Here is a 15,943-nt window from a genome sequence, read left to right as displayed (position 1 = left end):
TTGAATCCTACAAAGCCAAGGGGCTTCCAGGTCCCAGAGTCTTTAACAGTCATTTTGAGGGAACTACCTGGGCAGAATACAGAACAGCTTCATTTTTGGAAACCTGTAAAGCAGCCATTTGCTATTTGGAGTTCCTTCAACATGTACAGTACAAAGCACAGTAAAGAGAGGTCCTGGCTGGAGCACAGGATGTGGAAGGGTGCTGCAACAGCACTGGGTCGTTGTATTTCTTTGCTCCTGAGCCGTTTTATTTTCTTAATAAATGCTGGTCAAGTCTCAATCATAAAAACAATCGGGTGGATATAGCTGTGAGCAAAAATGGGTGATAGCTTTCAAACTAGAATAGTGTAACAGCTCTATCTACCAATTAAAGCCATTCAGTGAACAAATCTGATGATTAACTGGATATGTAATTAAGCCTTTATTATTAGTCTAATTGGATGGTTAAGGGAATTATTAAAGCTGTTAAGATTCTGTGTAGCAATCTGGCTGTGCAGTACAGGCAATATGAAATTCAGCTCATTACAAGCAAGGCCAAATGAACATATTTGAGGGGAAATTCGAGACAGCTGCATCCAAGTCTTTCAAAACAAACCCAAACAAACCTTAAAGCCACAAGTGGAGTTCAACAGAGACAGCTGTAATGTCCCACTCCACACTCCAACATGCATGGCAAGTAGCCAGACACAGACCCATTCCCAGGAGGCAAAGGAGAGGGCAGGTTTTTTTGTGGTGCCAGCTGAAGCATCCTCCCTCATCCCCCCATCATTACTTACTCCAGGACAAGGAGGAATTATTGCAACAGAGGCATCTGACCAACTATGGAGCTGAGCTATGACAGCCGCTGAAGTGCTAAGAGCAGCCAAAAGCTGTTTAACTCCTGAAAGAACTTGGTGCTTCAAAATCTGGTCTTGGGAACATAGAAGAATGAGCAGGAAGGTGTGCACAGACCACTGCATAGGCCTAGCAGAACATTAAGCTTTCCACAATCACTTAGTCCGTGTTCTACTTCTGCCAGGCCAAAGTCTAAGCACTGTTCACTACCACGGGGAAAGAGCAACTGGCTGCAGGTGGAAGCTAGCCCTACCCTATATCAGAACAGACCCCTGTGAATGTAGGACTATAATTAAGGAGGAAAGTAGAAGGCCAGATAGCAATTCTTTGTCATCTGACAGCAATCAGTCTGATCTGTTCTTTCTACCATGTTTTAAACACTTAAAGAAAGGCATAACAAGTGTAAAAGTATTGCTGGTATGAGCGGAGAAGATCAGTTTAAAAGACCCAACACTGCTGTGATATGAATCGCAGCACAAACCACAAGGTAGTTGTGAAACAGGTCTGCCATGTCCTTTAGCAAGGGACCATGTCACACAGCTCTCATCAATCCTTAACAAAAATTAGTAATAAGGAAACTCTCAAGCTTACCTGATGTTTGAGAAGGTGGATAATGCAACATGCAGGCAGGTGGATTTATGGCTATTGAAGCGTTATTTCCATCAGTCTCAATGAAGTAACGCTTTATTGCTGCTGGATCAACATGATGCTAAATGGCCTAATACAACTCTGTTGAAGAAAAAAGAAAACAAAACAATAAGTGATTTTTTTCCCAATAAGCAAAGCAAATGCCTCCTAAATTACTATGTTCACTGAACAAGTGACCCACTGTCCTTCATATCTGAAAAACTGCAATATTTGAATGTTTTCTAGAAGTGCCATTCAAACAAGCATAGTAGAGAGCAATAAACCAAGAATAACAGTTGCTGGGAACTGAGGCTGAAACAGGTCCTAATCAGCTATGCTGCAGCAAAACTAGAAGAGCCTACATCCTGACCAGAGGAACTTCCAAGGACTGCAGCTTAAGTACAGAAGTACAGTTTTCCCTGGCTTCATATCCTTCCAGACCCAGCTTCCAGTCACATGCATATCAAGAACTTGACAAGTTCTGCATATCAGCAGCCCAAACACGTAACAAAAATCTAACGACCAAAGATACATAGATATATTTGGGTTATATTTCCCATTAGCCATCTCTTATGTAGGCAATTAACGTCAATGGGAAACCCCACCACCACACTCCAGTTGCAATCAGACTGTTTTAAAAATGCCAAAAGCGAGATGACACATGATCTCAGTGCTGCTGCATGCATACAGAATGTATCTAACTCTCTGCAGAAACCAGCAATAGATCTGATACGCTTTAACACTCTGGATGATAAGATAAATCTAAGTGACTTTAAGAATGATACAGAATGTTAGAGAACTCACAGCATGTGTCTTTGGGTCTGATTTAAGCTCTTCCCACATATAAGCTGCTCACTATTACTGCTGTTAAGGAATTTCATTTAGAGTGGATTGCCTCAACTTGTAATCACATAAAAACCAACACTATTCTCTGTGAGAAAGTCTGGTATGGACTAGACATCGCCACCTCCAATTAAATAAATGTAATGAAATGAACAAAAACGTGATTCCATCAATTCCAAAATTTGTTTTATAGAATAACACAGAAATTGTATTCAGAATATATGGTAACTACAGATAAGTGAGCGTAACTCAAAGAAAAGACCTAGTACACTAATATTAATAATAAAAGTCTAAAAAGACTCAATCTCAACTATATATTATCTGAGGCCAGCTTTGTGCCAGCACATGTTTCTTAAACCAAAATAATATGAGAGGAGATAAAACAATCATTTAAAATAAAGGGCATGTTAGGTATAGAAACAGACTTTCCTTTATTATTATTATTATTTATTTTTTTACAACAAAGGGAAAAGAGAAAAAAACATTTCTGTTGCCCATTAAATCAGAACAGACACTTTCTTGCCTTTCTTGGAGTGTCACGCCACAAGGTTTACTTAGAAGAAAGAATCTTCACACTGCTTGAAACAATTTACTTCATGGATAAAAGTAATTCTGAGAATTCTCAAAAAACCCAAACCCTCTATTGTAATGTGATTTGGGCTTTTACATTCTAATTGTTGCATATTTAAGTATTACTTCAATATCTTCTGGTCCAAAAGTGTAACAGAACATCAAGGTGCTCACTACAGAAAGGCACTTAGGCAAAAAATACATGAGAGTAGCAAGTATCAGAAAGTCACTGGGAGCAGCCTTAGATAGAAGGACAAAGTTCAAGAGAAGTATGCATACAGAACGGTATGGCTGCATCATCTTTTTAAATGCAAAGAAACCCTAAAACACCTCATATGGATGACTGGAGAAAGTCATATTAAGCTTTTCAGAAGTATGCTCCTTCTCACTGTCCTTGATAAAAATCTGGTGTACATGGGTGTACACACACACACACACACTAATAGGAGGAAAAAGCACTGCATGTAAACTTAAATATGGGAGAGGTGCTTTGGGCCAGACTTTCAGATGTACCTTGAGTTTGCAGTTTTCCCAGAAAACATTGGGAAAAAAAAAAAAAAAAAAAAAAGATCTCCTCTGAGTCACTGCATTGTTTCAGTTTTATTTTCCTAGTAGTTAAACATTTCATTTTTATCAAACCCTCTGAAGTTTATATAAAATAAGCAATAGACTTGTGTGAAGAAAACACTGTGGCAGAGCTAATCATAAGCAGGTACTGATCTTTTCCACAAACAAAACTGTGTTCCTTTTAGAGCTGAATAGCACAGAAAACCAGAGGTTGATGAAAACCAGCTGTTAGTTTATAAGCCCCCAGTCCAGCAGCTGGGGGTGCATGTCTGTGCTGGTGTGTCTTCGTAGACCCCCACGGTGCATGCACTCGGGGAGCACCGCGCTGCACCTGCCTGCAGGGAGTTGCCAAAACAGAGTCTTAAACAGCTCAAAGAAAAAAGGGGAAAAAAAGACTTACACTTTGGTGACAAATTCATCATCTCCAGGGTAGGGTGAATATTTCTAAGGTCAACCTTCCAGGACATTAAAGCAAGTTGGAAGACTTCTACATGTTTTCATAAGATGGCACATAAACCCCAGGAAAAAAAATATTCCGAGATCACTGGAAAAGGAAAATACAACTGATGTAAAGATGACATTGCAACTTACAAAATATTCTGTAACATCTCTCAAGAGAAAGGTGAATCAAAGCCGCTATTTTGCTACTTTCTTCCCCATGAGAAAGATGAAGACCTGTCATTCATCAAAGCAGGCCTCTTTAAGTTAAAGGAAAGCAGAAGAAACTACCGTGTAACATTTTAAAGAGTAAGAGAATTTTCAGATGTCACCAGTCAGTTTCTTTTCTAGAATAATCCTTCCATTTCTTACAAAGCACGCACATCCACGTGCACGGAAAAGCTTTCTGCACAGGGCTTCTGCAAGCAGCACCTACACTTCAATGACAACACTGGGGGAGGTTCTCCTGGAGATTTTTATCCCTGTTCAACAGTGTATAAGGGATAGAGACTCCCACAAAAACAGCAACTTAATCATTGTTTTATAAACGATCATTATAGCACTAATTACAAACTCCACAGTGCATATTTTAGCTGGGCTTGATTTATAATATTACACAAAAGCATTCTGAAGCTGAAAATTATTGCATATAAAATAATATTATATCCTCCATGAGTTAATAAAATCTTATTCTCAATAGAGTCTCTCTCTCAAAATATTCTCACTGATGCAAATATCCATGGTGAACAAAGTATGCGGACCCCAAATTTTTAGGGCTGTGCAAAACATTAGGCAGGGCACAAGGCCAGCTGGAGAATGCCATTCATTAGAAAACACGTGTGAAAATTCCCCATCCCAAAGGCTTCTCATAGCACTTCTAATTTTATTCAATTTAAATTCAATGAAAGAGATTCCATTCATCTCAAGTTTTGGAAGAAAGCTCTAGGTGGAAGCAGTGCCTTAAGAGAGAAAGAAAAAAATATATATGTTAAAAATCTATTTTCATCCATTCATCTTTTTCCACTTAGCAGCCTTTAAAAAGACCAAAAACAAAGAAACGACATCCTTCCACTGTATACTGTTCTGCACAGCTTCCTACATGTAGAAATGGTCTTTAGACAGCCCCATACTTGCTCCTTTAGTTATTCCTGAGAAAGCCTAATTTCAAGGTTGTGCTGTAGAGGTTTGTGAACCACACTGCATGTCTTTGTCAAGCTGCTACAAACTTGCCTGTAGTTTTGTCCCACTACACCATGAGGAAAGCATCAGTCACTGCTCTTAGACATACAAGGAAAAAAAAAAATAAGAAGCATTTTGAGTACTTCAAATAACATGATTTAAGAAAAGCCCATAGTCAATCACAGATTTTTCACAATGTCTGATAAGCACGTGGTGCACAAAAAAAAAAAAAAATAAAAAATCAGGTATTTGAACTTTAAACTGGTGCCTTTCAGAATCAATGCCCCTCTCCGGTAACTCACACTCTCAGAGTATAAAGGCAAATAGCCTCAGGCAGAAAAAGATCTTGTATTATTAAGATTATGACATCAGGTGATTTTGTCCCATGCTATGCAAGAGAAAATTCCTCAAAGAGCTTTCAGAAAAAAAAAATTAAAAAAAATAACTGGAGAAAAAGTATGTTTACCTCGTACATAAGCCTTACCTGCTCTGCTAGCAGAATACTAGAACTTTTTGTATGGAAATCACAATATTTGCAGCAATAAAAAAGCACAAGATATGCAGAGCTATAAGAGGGTGAGTGAAAAGCTAATGTCTAAAAGTTACCATGAAGGAATAAAGGACTAGGACTCTAATGAGGACCTGTAAGCACAAACCCTTTAAATATTCCAGCCTGTGTGAGGGAGAGACTTCAGAGTTCAAGTTCTTATTCTTATTTCACACAAAAAGTGTGAAAAAGTAAATAGCAAGGATATAAAAGGAAGCCTAACAACATAATGCACACTTAAAATAAAATAAAACAAGCCCTTGAAAGCTTAGAACTAAACTGGTTTTTGTGAAATGATAGATAATTGATAAAATAGATAAAATAAAAAAGCAAGATAATTGAGATCTATTATATAGAGCCATAATGTCTGTGTTAGGTGGCTAACATAAAATTTGTTAGCATCCAAGAAATGAGTACTTATATACACCCAAACTAGAGGAGCTACCCAGGAAAGGCTTCTAATGACCAAAAATAAATTAAAAAAAATCTAGTGATTTTGATCCTTAGCAGATGCAATAACAACTAGTTGTAGATGCCAAATGAAAAATAATTCTTAATCTGCAAGTGCACTTAAGAATGGGTGGTCGGAAGGATTTGGATTGACTACTCAGACAGGAAAGATTTCAAGCCTTAAAAGCCTAGTCAATGGTAATTACTCTTGCAGACATGGTTTTATTTTTATGTAGATCCTAAAGTCACATCAACTTCAACATGACTTGAGCACCTCACTCTGGACAGAGCCTTTGGAAAATGTGCCATAGACTACAGACTCCTCTGGTCTAGTTCATCCTGCGACCCTAAATCCCAGTTTAAAGATGCTTTACATGTCTCCTGGGAGTGGTGACCTACCTCAACAGGACTAGCAAAGTCTCCTGATGTAGTGTGCCAGCTGCTAGTTAAACAAGCACTTGCCACTCTCCTAAAAGCAAGCAAGAATCAAAAACTACCAGAGTAAGATAGAAGAGGGGTAGGACAACCAGAATACTCTATGGATATTTTGCAGTTGAGACTGAAAAATCTCTCCAGAATAATAGCACAATTACATGCTTGCAGTTGTGGAAAGCTCTGGGTAAAGATTTCCAGCACGCCTCTGGTTTGATTGCGCCATCAGTGCTCATATGCAAATGTGCAAATTATCAGCCCTGATCCTGAAGAGAGCAGATTCTTATCCAGCCTCTGCATCCAGCACTGCTGAAATCCAGGAAGATAATTATTTTCCAACCTTTTATTCCCAATGTCTTCATTCAATAAAGCTAGAGAAGTCTCTGTCCTTGTCCCCGTTCCACATCAGTTTTACAACCCAAGAATGTCTGATGGACATCTCTGCAGAAGACTTCAGCACCAGCTCTGAACTGAACGTATTATTCATTGGGTACCAAAGCCTATCAAACCTCAGCTGCCGAGTTAAAGAATTTTGGCTAACCTCATGTAGCTGTTACTTGTCATCTTCTAGTTCATTCAGCCAATATGTTAGAAATTAAAAGACAGTTTGAAAATAAGGATCCACCTTGTACTGAAAAGTTTCTGTCCTGCATTGTCACACAAATGTTTAGGGGAAGCTGTTGGAACAAACAGCTCTAATTTTGGCATCATGTGAAAGATGCTACATTTGCAAATCAGAGGAGATGCATGTAAGGTTCATGCATGCAATCAGTGCTTTGCTGTAACTATTTGTTTATTGCAGTTGTTGTCCACATGTGAACAACAGCTCTCAGGATAAACGCTGTTACAGGAATCCAGTCTCAAACCTGAAAATGAATAAAATATAAACATTACTGTGAAAGAAAGACCTTGCAAGGTCAACTGTAGAGCAAGGGCAAAACCAGCAGCTACACACAGAAGCATCAAGCTGCAGTACGTGTGGTTTGTATGCAGGACTCTAAGGAAACTCTGAAAACAGTGGGTCAAAGGAGAAAAAGGAAGAAGTATTGCAGCATCAGCTAGGTCACGGTCTTAGCAGCTGAGCAGTAAAAGATATGCGAGTAAAAAAGCCAAAAGCACAAGCACACTGCCAGCTCTTGAATACAGTCTCAAACCCATCAGTATCTTGTAACTGATTTTTAAAGCAGGAGCTAAAATGTGCTTAGCAACCACCTGCACCAAACACAGCACCGAAAGGTCAAGAAACATGGTATAAAAATAATCATCTAAATGTAAAGGGCAAATTCTCACTTGTGGTTTTTCTGCAGAACAGACCCACCCCTTAATCAAGAACAGTTCAGATAAGTGTACAGGTCAGCTCCATTAACCAGTCTCGAGTCACTTGAAATTCCAGAGTAACCTATGAAACATTGCCTTACCTATTCACTGAAACTACTTTTACAAAGAAATCTATTTTCCTTAAAGATTTTAAGAAACTGGGTGTGTAACATGACAAGGCAAAAGTCATGGCTATCTCCCACAGTGTTTAGCAACAATAATCCTTAATATTTCTATATGAAGCTTTCCAGATCTATGCCAATGCACATAAAGAAAGGAAGTAAAAGACATAATTACTGTGATGTGCAAACTGCAGTGCAGAGGCATAAAGAAAGATGCCCAAGGTCAAGCACAGGACCCAGATGTCCCGCTAAGAGTGGTATAACACCGCCCACGTCTCAGCCACGCAGGGAGCCCAGTGCTTTCAAATCAGAGCAGAGCAAGCTGATTCTGAGCACAGGGCATCAGGACAGCACCGTGTTGCCCTGTGCTCACCAGCCTGGTGCCTGTGGGGCACGGTGCAGCGCTAGCATGCCTATGTTGATGTGGGAACTTGAGCCACATGTCGTCTGTGTGCCACTGTGCAGGCAGAGCGTGCTCAGGACCCTCCCCAGGCACACTGCATCAACCCCCCTGCCAGCCCCCACCTCCTTGCTGTCTTACTGTCCTCATCTCACATGCAGCAGCAGCAGTTACAACAGCGGACAACACTCTGCCTATGAAAACAAGCACCCAGAACAACCATGCCCTCTGTTTTGAAAAGTTAGCTTCACTTAAAAAACGCAAAGTATGCCCAGTATTCTCAAGGACTTGGACACTCACGTACTAGATCAGCACCACTTACAGAAAAGATTTCAATCCATGGGGCGTTTTATGCTCTGCTGTTTTGGGGCTTGTTATATTTGGTTTGTTTTCTTTTAGGTCTAGGTCATCTTCCTTCCTAAACTTTGCGATGAATCTCATCTGAATCCGATCTACTGGGAAGGAATCCAATGCAGCACTAAACTTCAGGCTGACAACATACAACTATACCTAATTTCTGCCCCATGTTCAACTCCACACTGCCCCAGTTTGTGTACCCCATGAGCCCTCCCACCCTCATCTCTTGATTTGGCTCTTACCTTCTTTTTTTGTCCCTCAACTACCTGTGCAGATATGAACTATGTGAGCAAGTCTGCAAGGCCCCCCCATACCCAGACTAATATTCCTTCTACGTACCAGCTTCTGCTATCCTTCCCAGGGAAAACTTAATTCATTCAGATAAATCATCCTTATCATCCTTACTGGTTATTCCAAAATTACCCAATTTCTGCTTACATGTTTGACTGTGAGCTTAGAAAATGGATAGTGCTTTCATAAGTGAAAAACTCCAGAAATACTATGTAAAAAAGTATTTTTTTTAAGGTCAGGCAGTTTAAAGAAGCTTAAATTCACACAAAAAAATACATAATTAATTTCATTGTAACATTGTGGCTGAGTAAAATTTAATGTTATTTGAATTATGAAACAGGGGTAAAATAGCTGCAGTATTTACATACCACACTAACCTGATTCTAAAATTATAATTCATAACTTGATAGCAACGTTAAAAGATATTTTTTGTCATGCCTGTAAGAATAAATCTGTTTTGAAGCTATGATATGGAGAGATACCCCACACACACACATACACAAATACATGTGTAGGTATCTATGGCATGACCCAAATTATTCCTTTTTGGGGGGAGGGACAGGAAGGATGTTTTCCTGAGCAAGATACACACATTGTTTGTATCCAACAGTCTCGGCCCTCATATTTGTTAACACAGTTTATTCAGTTAAAGGACTGCATATGTATGTGGCTTGGGAGCCCTTTTTTAAAAAAACAATTGAAAGTCTCATACATGAGGTCAGTACTCCTCAAGCATGCAGCATCCGTACAAATAAACAGATTAATATATAGTATATATTTTGATGACCTGACCAAGTACCAGAGCTGGCACACACATGCGTGCCCACACACAAAATAAAGATAAGGTAGATTCTTTGTCAGAGATGTATTTGAGATTAATGGGGAGCTGGCAGACTGAATGTGTTCCACTGCACTGAAGCAATTACCGTAGTAGGTAAAGCAAGTGATAAAGATTTATTTAGTACAAGGCCGATATTCATTAATCTCTTTAAACCCCATGTTAAGGTGGTTTAAAGTACTGTAGCTCTTCTCTGGAAAGGTCTGTTGAATCTATGACAGAAAAGGCAGACCTGCATAAATGCAGTGCAGGTCTCCATGGACTATGACATTTCTATACCTCCACAGGGAGGCAAGTATTTTAGATTAGTTTGGTTAGCACTGCAGATGCAGCATGCTGATTTACTAAACTCTGATGCAAGTTCCAAAAATAATTAGCTTATCAAAGATCCACCTTCCTTCCTCTCTTTTATTAGTGTGCTAAATATGGCATTGTTGCAAGGAACTAATTCATTTCAGTAGTGTTCAGACAGAAAGCGCAGACTTGTCAAAACTCAGGGGTTTAATAACAGCTTATTCTCAGTGCTGGCTTCTTTTGAACGATGCTCATATTACACGACTAACTAAACAAATGTCATTCAGCTACATAGCTCCTTCCATGCTAGTACAATAAAAGGAATTAGCAAGCATTTCTGGAAAGCGAGTTATTTCCTGGTCTAATATCAAAAGAGCAAGCATCACAGATAGCTGAACAGACATGCTGGACACAAGATATTTATGAACTGGGCTTGAGGTACCACTTGATAAACCTGTTGAATGGAAAAGAGGCTAAAGAGCCCTACAATTTCATACTGTTATGCAGACTTATTATAACATATTCAGTTTAGGTGGGCTGTTTTTTTTCCAAGGGAAACAAACAAACAAACAAAAACATTTTTATTTGGCATACAGAAAATGATCCCTTTGAAATAGGCTAGTTCCTTCAGTATTTAAGCAAGAGTCATTTCTCAGCACATCAGTAAGAAAGAATATTATTTCAAGAGCCACAGTCAAGGTTCCCAGATACTGCCAGTGTGCATATAAATAATCAGCAAGACACCCACTGCCCCGCCTAATTTTTTATCTTCAGAAAGCATATTAAAATGATTTATTTCTAGTCTGCTACTCATAGCAAATGCAAGTCAGCCTCTCCTTACCTTGCCAGTGACAGGGATATCAGCGGAACCCCAGGTACCAGCTCCCCAGTGAACCGTGCCTGGGGCAAAATCAGCTGTAATAATTCCAGCAACTGGAAATGAAAAGGAGTGTTAACAGTAGAAGCTAATCCAGCACACATTGAAGTTACATCAACGACTTGCACTACGAAGCTGATAAAAATAAAAATCACCAATTCTAAACGCAAAAATACATTCAGTGAGACCCCACATAAGGAGTGAAACACATTTTAATCAATTTCAGTTAGAAGATATTTAAAGTCTATATTAAAACTTTCTCGAAGTAATAGGAGCATGCAGAAAAATGAATTAGAAAAAAAACAGCTTTGCATATAAAACCATAGCAAGTCAGCAGGTATCCTCTTCATTTTAATACTAATACATTAACCTTTTTTTTATTAAAGGGTTTTATTCTGTAGGCTTACTTAACCCAAGTTCGCACAAAATAATGGGGTTGGCCCACTGTTTCTCTAACATTTTTACACCCATATTCCTCCTTATCTCTTTCCTGCTCTCCCTCTCTCTATGTGGTCTCTACAGTTTCATATTTTCATTGAAATGCCTTCCAGAAATGCCTTTTATTCCAGCAACATGAGATGGTTCCATTGTGCTGACAGAGTTGCCTTTTCCAAAAGAGCAAAATTCTCCAGAGACTGGGGTTTCCAGATCTGAATGCTTAATTTCATATTCTAGCCCAGCAAGGGCAAGGATACAAAAATACTGGATCAGGTGATCAAACTACACAAGCCAGTTATGTTGAAATATTCCCTCATTTCCAAATGCTGTTTCAATATTAACATCTATCAAAATATTTTTGAAGATCACTATTAACGTTTCATAAGCCTCTCCGCCTATCAACAACGCTACTCACTACCCACAAAACTCCGCCAGTTTTTAACACAAAATTAAAAGAACAGATATTGTTACTAGATTGTTTTTTAAAAAAATGCTTTGCTCATCAGACAAAAGCAAATATTAGCAACGACCAGTTTCTTTTATCCCACTTCTTAGTTGCTTTGCTTTCCTTGGCTGGGAGGTAAACAAAATACCTTTTTCAATACACAAAATTTTAAAAAACAATACCAAAGTACTTTGCCATGAATTTAAGAACAAGAAATATTAATATCACAAACATCATGTTACAGCTAGCAATTGTCAACCTGTTGGTGTTCAGCTCAGAGAATTTGTAATCGTGACTTTTTTCCCCAAGTCTTCTACACCTATTCTAATGTCTGAAAGGATTCTTCATTAGTTTCAAGGCCAAAATCTGGAAATCAATTTATCTGACTGAGCTAAGTTAAATAAAAGAATAATTAAAGTCTCTAACGAGCAAAAATCTTCCTTGTGTTTCAAGTATTACTTAAATGCTAAAAATATAAGTGATTTCAGTAGAAGAATTACATCTTCCTTATCATTTATCTTCAGTTCTGAACTGTATCTCTAATGAAAACAGCATTATAAAAATAACGTCATGAATTAACTTTATTCTATGCAGTGACCGTTCCTGATTCACATTCACATGGGAATATCCCTCTCTTCCCAGAAACAATCACAGAACTCCAAGTTTTCCACGTTCACGATTGCCTTCCAATAAACGAAACCAAAATTTCCTAGACAATAACCTCAAGATCTATATAACACAGGGCTGTCCACCCTCCTTTCTCAATAGCAGAAAGCCACAGGGCAAGAGCCCTGGGTTCCTACTTGAAATGCCCCCGACATCACAAGCAGGTGTAAGGAAACAAACATCAAAACCAAACAAAAATATTTTTTTTTTCAAAACAAATTTTTTAAATCAATATTTTATTTTTATAAGCATCCTCAGCCTTCCTCATAGGTGCTGAGATGACTGAGATGCTCCAGTCCCATAATCATCTTTGTGGCCCTTTGCTAGACTCTCCAACAGGTCCATCTCTCTTGCCTACAACTACTGGCAAGCATGAGAGGGAAAGGAGAAAAATCATGATGCCAGAAAAGTTGTTATGACAAATTCAACATGGTCACATAACTCATAATAGGTGAAGTCACCTGTGAATTTATTCATATTCATCAAGTGCTTGCCAAACCACAGCACCAGACGATCACATTTTCTGTGTGAACCAAACCATTTACAGAAAAGCTATTTTAAACACTGCTTATAAGAATTTCCAATATTTTCATGTCCCAATACCTCTCAAGTCAGGCTCCCTCAGTGCCCTTAGTCAAATGATATCAGCCTCAGAAAGAGAGAAAGATTTTAACAAATACATTTTAGAAATCTCAAAGTGATTAAAGTAGTTTTTCTATGCATAGTAATGAGGTGGTTTTCAGGTTTGCTCTTAAAGGGCTCAAAGCAAGTTTGAAGCTGTGATCTCAGAGCTAAAAGTGCCATACCCACTGGAAAGCTGGCAGCATCCCCTTCACATGACTGTGGAGAAATCTAATGTTTTTAACCTAGTGGATATTAAAATAGCTGACTCAAAACTCATCATTACTACTAAATTGACCCAAGGTATCAGGCAGGCATTTTCATTGGAAGTACAAACACTTGATAAATGAGGGAAAATATTAACTAATAGTTGGTTTTAGAATAACCATATAAAAAGGTATTAATCATTAAAGGGCAGAGCTGAAGGTTAATAATACTAAATAGCAATAGCAAAATCATCACTGTGTCACTAAAGGAGCCAAAAGTATTTGACAATTATTTTTCACGTGGCCACGTAATTAGCACTATCCCTCTGCTACACAGGTATGATCATCATTAAGGACTTAACGATGGTGAGAGGTATCACTGTGCAACTATATTTAAAATAAAATTGATCACAAGATTGAAATAAATTGCTAAGATTCTTGTTGCCATAACTCATCATACTTTCTTAGTAGAATATTTGGTGTTCTTTATTTAAGAACATCTGAATCAAGAAATTTCATTTCTTGAAAACAGTGAAAAACTTAAGAAAACAAAAACACTGGAAAATAATAATAAAAAAACAGGACAACTACAGGCTTTTAGGTCTAGCTCTCAAGGTCAACTGATATCATTAGACTTACATGAACTCAATTCAAGTTACAGCAGGGAAATCACATTAGGAAATATGGGTCAAGTCATCCTGCAGTAATAAAGCTGTTACCTCCAGACTCGATTTTTGAAAAATTCTTTAAAACCTGTCATCGTTTAGTATTTCTAACATTAGAATCACAATTTAACAATGAAGTAGACCAACATTTTAAAGTGACACTTAAGTATTTATTCAGATGTTCTGAAGAAAAAAAAATATAAACAAATACAAACAATGCCTCAGTTTTAGTCCATAACTGGTTTGTCCCTAACCATGTTCAAGCAGCAGAAAAACAGAGAGATAAATGAAAATGCCCCATGCCTTTTCATACTGAAATAGCTAGGATAAAGAGCTACTTCAATGTCTGTGTGAGCACGGGTCTGGGACTGGACTGATATGACCAAAACTGTAGAAATACAAGGACCAGAGAGACCAAAGAAAATAAATGCTATGCAAATATGAATTACAGTGTCAAATTCAGACGAGGTGATGAAGTGACATCATCAAGTAGATAGAGCACTAAATCTAGGGCACTCAGTTACTACAATCATATGCTCGGTATAAAAATTAGGTTGCAACATTCTCAGATGTATATTCTCATTTACAGGTTAGGGAGGCGTTTTCCAGGCACTCGGTGTTGGTGTTACTCCTCCCAGTGAAGTCGCACGGACGTTAACAGTTGATTTCTAAGGAAGCAGGTATAGACGGAGCACTTTTGAAATCCCACTGTAAACGATTTTCATGGAGAGAACCGGAGTTGTATGGCATCCGTAGGATTACAAGCACCTCCAAAGGCTTCCAAAAAATACTGATTAGATACAAGGTAGTGCTTGGTATACACTTAGTAAGAGCTTGCAGAACCCCTCAGACATTCAAGCCTGCTTAGCTGAGGAGGAGGATGTGTGCGGGTGTACTAACCCCCATTTTCATCTTTTGCTGCTCATAGGAACAAACTGCCAAAGATGATAAAAAGCCAGCTCCAGCTGACACCTAAAAGCTCCACAAGGCATCCCCACAAACCTTCTTCACACCCTCCTGCCCATTCCCAGCTCAAACACTCCTTGGCCCCTCTCAGAACTTCAGGCTTCAGCTCCAGCTTTCTTCTCACCCTCCCTCCCCTGCATGGAGCAGGCAGAGCAGAAACAGCTGCTCTGCAGATCGGGGACAGCCCTGAAAGGAGGACAGAAAAAATGTGCTCATGCACTGTCCTGCCTGGCCACAGTATGGGTTTAACAGGGTTGGAGCCACAGCTCAAAACATTTAGACACAGAGAAAGCTTCTGAATACTCTAAAATTAGGTATCCCAAACGCTGACATTGTTTCAGATGATCACAACAATTAGCTGAACCTGTTTTGTACGGTTTTATTTTACACTTTTTTAATGTCATGTTAAATGCAATTCTCTTCCCAAGTTCAGTATGCAAGCACACACATTTTTTCCATATGTTACTCAAATTTAGGCCTTGAAGTACTAGTTGGATCTCTTTTTCAGAAGCTAAATGCGGAGGAAGCCATTTAAATGAATAATGCTTTTATTTTTTTAATGGAACAGTGAAGTAATATAAGTGGGGCATATTAATTCCCAGACATGTGAAATTTATTGTCACTTAGATGCCCACTGGGAATAATTTATGCATCCTCGATTAAGAAAATATTTTTAATTTGAATTTGCATATTTTACTCATTATGACTAACCTTGACACAGTCCTTTTTAGAGGTGCCATGCCCTCAGGTGGGAGTTTACAAAGTGCCCATTTACCAGGAAGAAATAATGAAACAAAAATGCACATGTTTTCTAATGAGAAAAATAAGGTGGGTCTTGGACAGTATGCACCCTGGCTTACAATGCTCTTCAATGTTGTCTGGTGCAATCAAAAGCAGATTAGGTTTGATGAAATAAAGGTGCATGAAATCACAAAAAGGGATAGTACGGTAAA

At 38.6% G+C, this 15,943-nt stretch overlaps 2 long non-coding RNA genes across 3 annotated transcripts in view; both read right to left on the bottom strand.

Moving 5' to 3' along the window:
* LOC113844995 (uncharacterized) overlaps nucleotides 1-15,943 on the bottom strand; it is a 94,820-nt gene that overhangs the window by 45,182 nt on the left and 33,695 nt on the right. For both annotated transcript variants that reach the window (XR_003500132.3, XR_011812309.1), the window contains exons 4-6: nucleotides 10,948-11,039; nucleotides 3,842-3,985; nucleotides 1,426-1,563 (exon numbers count right to left, since the gene is read on the bottom strand). This is a non-coding gene — a long non-coding RNA (uncharacterized lncRNA). The remainder of the gene's footprint in view (nucleotides 1-1,425; nucleotides 1,564-3,841; nucleotides 3,986-10,947; nucleotides 11,040-15,943) is intronic.
* LOC140003513 (uncharacterized) overlaps nucleotides 13,172-15,943 on the bottom strand; it is a 30,402-nt gene continuing 27,630 nt past the window's right edge. The window contains exon 4 of the long non-coding RNA XR_011812308.1: nucleotides 13,172-15,176. This is a non-coding gene — a long non-coding RNA (uncharacterized lncRNA). The remainder of the gene's footprint in view (nucleotides 15,177-15,943) is intronic.

This window comes from Anas platyrhynchos, chromosome 12 (assembly GCF_047663525.1).
Source record: "Anas platyrhynchos isolate ZD024472 breed Pekin duck chromosome 12, IASCAAS_PekinDuck_T2T, whole genome shotgun sequence".
NCBI classification, from domain to species: domain Eukaryota; kingdom Metazoa; phylum Chordata; class Aves; order Anseriformes; family Anatidae; genus Anas; species Anas platyrhynchos.
The sequence above is the reverse complement of the archived record's forward strand: the minus strand, read 5'-3'. Positions and strand labels throughout refer to the sequence as shown.